The sequence below is a fragment of the Oncorhynchus keta genome, unplaced genomic scaffold (assembly GCF_023373465.1).
Source record: "Oncorhynchus keta strain PuntledgeMale-10-30-2019 unplaced genomic scaffold, Oket_V2 Un_contig_2368_pilon_pilon, whole genome shotgun sequence".
Taxonomy (NCBI): Eukaryota; Metazoa; Chordata; class Actinopteri; order Salmoniformes; family Salmonidae; genus Oncorhynchus; species Oncorhynchus keta.
The window spans coordinates 29,001-35,000 of record NW_026283516.1 but is presented as its reverse complement, the minus strand read 5'-3'; the positions used below and the strand labels follow the sequence as shown (position 1 = coordinate 35,000).

At 46.8% G+C, this 6,000-nt stretch overlaps 1 pseudogene; it reads right to left on the bottom strand.

Moving 5' to 3' along the window:
* Positions 1–6,000, bottom strand: part of LOC127921817 (tripartite motif-containing protein 2-like) — a 35,045-nt pseudogene that overhangs the window by 8,291 nt on the left and 20,754 nt on the right.

Sequence of the window (6,000 nt, the reverse complement as noted above, 5' to 3'; positions counted from 1 at the left end):
GAGGAGGAAACGAGGTGGAGAGAGGAGGAAAGGAGGTGGAGAGAGGAGGAAAGGAGGCGGAGAGAGGAGGAAAGGAGGTGGAGAGGGGAGGAAAGGAGGCGGAGAGAGGAGGAAAGGAGTAAGTGGAGAGAGGAGGAAAGGAGGTGGAGAGAGGAGGAAAGGAGGCGGAGAGAGGAGGAAAGGAGGTGGAGAGAGGAGGAAAGGAGGTGGAGAGAGGAGGAAAGGAGGTGGAGAGAGGAGGAAAGGAGGTGGAGAGAGGAGGAAAGGAGGCGGAGAGAGGAGGAAAGGAGGTGGAGAGAGGAGGCAATGAGGTGGAGAGTGGAGGAAAGGAGGCGGAGAGAGGAGGAAAGGAGGTGGAGAGAGGAGGCAATGAGGCGGAGAGAGGAGGAAAGGAGGTGGAGAGAGGAGGCAATGAGGCGGAGAGAGGAGGAAAGGAGGTGGAGAGAGGAGGAAAGGAGGCGGAGAGAGAGGAAAGAGGAAAGGAGGTGGAGAGAGGAGGAAAGGAGGTGGAGAGGAGGAAACGAGGTGGAGAGAGGAGGAAAGGAGGCGGAGAGAGGAGGAAAGGAGTAAGTGGAGAGAGGAGGAAAGGAGTAAGTGGAGAGGAGGAAAGGAGGTGGAGAGAGGAGGAAACGAGGTGGAGAGAGGAGGAAAGGAGGCGGAGAGAGGGAGGAAAGGAGGTGGAGAGAGGAGGCAATGAGGCGGAGAGAGGAGGAAAGGAGGTGGAGAGAGGAGGAAAGGAGGCGGAGAGAGGAGGAAAGGAGGTGGAGAGAGGAGGAAAGGAGGTGGAGAGAGGAGGAAACGAGGTGGAGAGAGGAGGAAAGGAGGTGGAGAGAGGAGGAAAGGAGGTGGAGAGAGGAGGAAAGGAGGTGGAGAGAGGAGGAAAGGAGGTGGGAGAGAGGAGGAAATGAGGTGGAGAGAGGAGGAAACGAGGTGGAGAGAGAAGGAAACGAGGTGGAGAGAGAAGGAAATGAGGTGGAGAGAGGAGGAAAGGAGTATGTGGAGAGAGGACAAATGAAGAGGAGGTGGAGAGAGGATGAGAGGAGGTGGAGAGAGGAGGAAAGGAGTAAGTGGAGAGAGGAGAGGACAAATGAAGAGGAGGTGGAGAGAGGAGGTGGAGGGAGAAGGAGAGGTGAAGAGGAAGTGGAGGAGGAGGAGAGGAGGTGGAGAGAGGAGGCAATGAGGTGGAGAGAGAAGGAAACGAGGTGGGAGAGAGAAGGAAATGAGGTGGAGAGAGGAGGAAAGGAGTATGTGGAGAGAGGACAAATGAAGAGGAGGTGGAGAGAGGAGGAGAGGTGAAGAGGAAGTGGAGAGAGGAGGAGAGATGGATCATGATCATCACCATCATTATCATTCCCATCATCATCACCATCATCATCATCAACACACCTGCAAACTGTTTGTCTCCGTTGCCGCGGCTACCGAATTTAGAAACGAGCTTGCCGGTTGGCTGGAAGATGAAGACGGTGCATGCCTTGTTGTCAACGACGATCACATGACCGTTCTGATCCACTGACACGCCCTTCGGTCCCATTAGCCTACCAGAGCCTAGCTTGGCCTGACAGACAGACAGATGACACAACCAATCAGAGGACAGGTAAGCCTGACATACAGCTAACACATCCAATCAGAGGACAGCTTGGCCTGAAAATAGAATAAAGTTACCTGTATGTCACTTTTATGTCACTTATAGCTTGGCCTGACAGACAGACAGATGACACAACCAATCAGAGGACAGGTAAGCCTGACATACAGCTAACACAACCAATCAGAGGACAGCTTGGCCTGAAAATAGAATAAAGTTACCTGTATGTCACCTATAGATTGTTGTGCTCAGACATTTGGAGGGGTAGATGCCCAAAGTCCCCCCCCCCCAAAAAAAGTGCCATTTTGTTATGTTCCTTATTCTAAAATGGATTATATTTTTAAAAAATGTACTCAGCAATCTAAACACAATATCCTATAATGACAAAGGGAAGATTTTCCGAAATTTTTTGTGAATTTATAAAAAAAAATAAAAAAAAAACAGAAATACCTTATTTGCATAAGTATTCAGACCCTTTGCTATGAACGTGTAAATATGTGCAGGTGCATCCTGTTTCCATTGATCAACTTGATTGGAGTCCACCTGTGGTAAATTTGATTGATTGGATATGATTTAGAAAAGCACACACCTGTCACATCAAAAACCCAAGCCATGAGGTCGAAGGAATTGTCCATAGAGCTTCGAGACAGGATTGTGTCGAGGTACAGATCTGGGGAAAGGTACCACAACATTTATGAAGCATTGAAAGTCTCTAAGAACACAGTGGCCTCCATCATTCTTAAATGGAAGAAGTTTGTAACTACCCAGACTCTTCCAAGAGTTGGCTGGCCGCTGGCAAAACTGAGCAATCGGGGGAGACGAGCCTTTGTCAGGGAGGTGACCAAGAACCCGATGGTCACTCTGACAGAGCTCTAGTGTTCCTCTATGGAGATGGGAGAACCTTCCAGAAGGACAACCAATATTGAAGGTTCACCTTCCATCAGGACAACAACCCTAAGCACACAGCCAAGACAATGCAGGAGTGGCTTCCGGAAAATTCTTTGAATGTCCTTAAGTGGCCCAACCAGAGCCCGGACTTGAACCCAATCGAACATTTGGAGACCTGAAAATAGCTGTGCAGAGACTCTCCCCATCCAACCTGACAGAGCTTGAGAGGATCTGCACAGAAGAATGGGAGAAACTCCCTAAATATAAGTGTGCCAAGTTTGTAGCGTCAAACCCAAGAAGACTCGAGGCTGGAATCGCTGCCAAAGATGTTTCAACAAATTAGTGAGTAAATGATCTGAGTACTTATGTAAATGTAATATTTCAGTTGTTTATTTTTTATATATGTGCAAAAATATATATATTTTTACTGTTTTTGCTTTTTCATTGTAGGATATTGTGTGTAGCTTGATGAGGGGAAAAATAATTGAATCTGTTTTGGGATTATTATTATTCTCCACAGGTCAGACGACAGGCAGAATACCGTTATTCTCCACAGGGCAGACTACAGGCAGAATACCATTATTCTCCACAGGTCAGACGACAGGCAGAATACCGTTATTCTCCACAGGTCAGACGACAGGCAGAATACCGTTATTCTCCACAGGGCAGACTACAGGCAGAATACCATTATTCTCCACAGGGCAGACGACAGGCAGAATACCGTTATTCTCCACAGGTCAGACTACAGGCAGAATACCGTTATTCTCCACAGGGCAGACTACAGGCAGAATACCGTTATTCTCCACAGGGCAGACGACAGGCAGAATACCGTTATTCTCCACAGGGCAGACGACAGGCAGAATACCATTATTCTCCACAGGGCAGACTACAGGCAGAATAACGTTATTCTCCACAGGGCAGACTACAGGCAGAATACCGTTATTCTCCACAGGTCAGACTACAGGCAGAATACCGTTATTCTCCACAGGGCAGACTACAGGCAGAATACCATTATTCTCCACAGGGCAGACTACAGGCAGAATACCATTATTCTCCACAGGGCAGACTACAGGCAGAATACCGTTATTCTCCACAGGGCAGACTACAGGCAGAATACCGTTATTCTCCACAGGGCAGACTACAGGCAGAATAACGTTATTCTCCACAGGGCAGACTACAGGCAGAATACCGTTATTCTCCACAGGTCGGACTACAGGCAGAATACCGTTATTCTCCACAGGGCAGACTACAGGCAGAATTCCATTATTCTCCACAGGGCAGACTACAGGCAGAATACCGTTATTCTCCACAGGGCAGACTACAGGCAGAATACCGTTATTCTCCATAGGGCAGACTACAGGCAGAATACCGTTATTCTCCACAGGGCAGACTACAGGCAGAATACCGCTATTCTCCACAGGGCAGACTACAGGCAGAATACCGTTATTCTCCACAGGGCAGACTACAGGCAGAATAACGTTATTCTCCACAGGGCAGACTACAGGCAGAATACCGTTATTCTCCATTGGGCAGACTACAGGCAGAATACCGTTATTCTCCACAGGGCAGACTACAGGCAGAATACCGTTATTCTCCACAGGGCAGACTACAGGCAGAATACCGTTATTCTCCACAGGGCAGACTACAGGCAGAATAACGTTATTCTCCACAGGGCAGACTACAGGCAGAATACCGTTATTCTCCACAGGGCAGACTACAGGCAGAATACCGTTATTCTCCACAGGGCAGACTACAGGCAGAATACCGTTATTCTCCACAGGGCAGACTACAGGCAGAATACCGTTATTCTCCACAGGTCAGACTACAGGCAGAATACCGTTATTCTCCACAGGTCGGACTACAGGCAGAATACCGTTATTCTCCACAGGGCAGACTACAGGCAGAATACCATTATTCTCCACAGGGCAGACTACAGGCAGAATACAGTTATTCTCCACAGGTCAGTAACAGCTAGTAAAGTTATGCAGCTTCTGGTCAGCTAGCTAGTAATGTTATGTAGCTTCTGGTCAGCTACCTAGCTAGTAATGTTATGCAGCTTCATGTCAGCTAGCTAGTAATGTTATGTAGCTTCTGGTCAGCTACCTAGCTAGTAATGTTATGCAGCTTCTGGTCAGCTACCTAGCTAGTAAAGTTGTGCAGCTTCCGGTCAGCTATCTAGGAACGTTATGCAGCTTCCGGTCAGCTATCTAGGAACGTTATGCAGCTTCTGGTCAGCTACCTAGCTAGTATTGTTATGTAGCTTCTGGTCAGCTACCTAGCTAGTAACGTTATGCAGCTTCCGGTCAGCTACCTAGTAAAGTTATGTAGCTTCCGGTCAGCTAACTAGTAACGTTAATCAGCTTCTGGGTCAGCTAGCTAGTAATGTTATGCAGCTTACGGTCAGCCTTCTAGCAAACCAATAATGTGGAGCTGGCTAGCTAGCAATATTATGCAGCTTCCAGTCAGCTGGCTAACTAGCCAAAGATATACAGCTGGCTAGCTAGTAATGTTGTGCCACTGCCGGTTAGCTGGCTAGCTAGTATGCAGCTAGCTAGTTAACCAATAACGTGCAGCTGGCTAGCTAGTAATGATATGCAGCTTCCGGTCAGCTCGCTAGCTAATCAGTAATATGCAGTTGGCTAGCTAGCTAGTTAATAATATAGCTAGGAAAAAGGAAACAACTTAATACAGTTGAACTAAGAATGTATGCCCGTGGAGGAGGAAGGGGAGGAGCATCCTCCTCAGAGAATTTCATAAAAATAAAAATAGTGAAACATAAAAAAAAAGTATCCTTTTTTAGATAACTTCAACAGTGAAGTGGCGACTCCGGGATGCTGGCCAAAGAAAAAGCCATATCTCAGACTGGCCAACAAAAAGAAAAGATTAAGATAGGCAAAAGAACACAGACACTGGACAGAGGTACTTTGGGACAGAAAGGCTAGCATCCCGGAGCTGCCTCTTCACTGTTGACATTGAGACTGGTGTTTTGCAGGCACTATTTATTAATCAAGCTGCCAGCTGAGGACTTGTGAGGCGTCTGTTTCTAAAACTAGTTTGTGCTGGTTCTGTGAAGGGAGTAGTACACAGCGTTGTACGAGATCTTCAGTTTCTTGGCAATTTCTCACAATTGCTAGCCTTCATTTCTCAGAACAAGAATAGACTGATGAGTTTCAGAAGAAAGTTATTTGTTTCTGGCCATTTGGAGCCTATAATCAAACCCACAAATGCTGATGCTCCAAGTACTAACTAGTCTAAAGAAGGCCAGTTTTACTGCTTCTTTAATCAGAACAACAGTTTTCAGCTGTGCTAACAATTTCAAACGGTTTTCTAATGATCAATTAGCCTTTTAAAATTATAAACTTGGATTAGCTAACACAACGTGCCATTGGAACACAGGAGTGATGGTTGCTGATAATGGGCCTCTGTACGCCTGTCTAAATATTCAATAAAAAAAATCTGCCGTTTCCAGCTACAATTGTCATTTACAACATTAACAATGTCTACACTGAATTTCTGATCATTTTGATGTT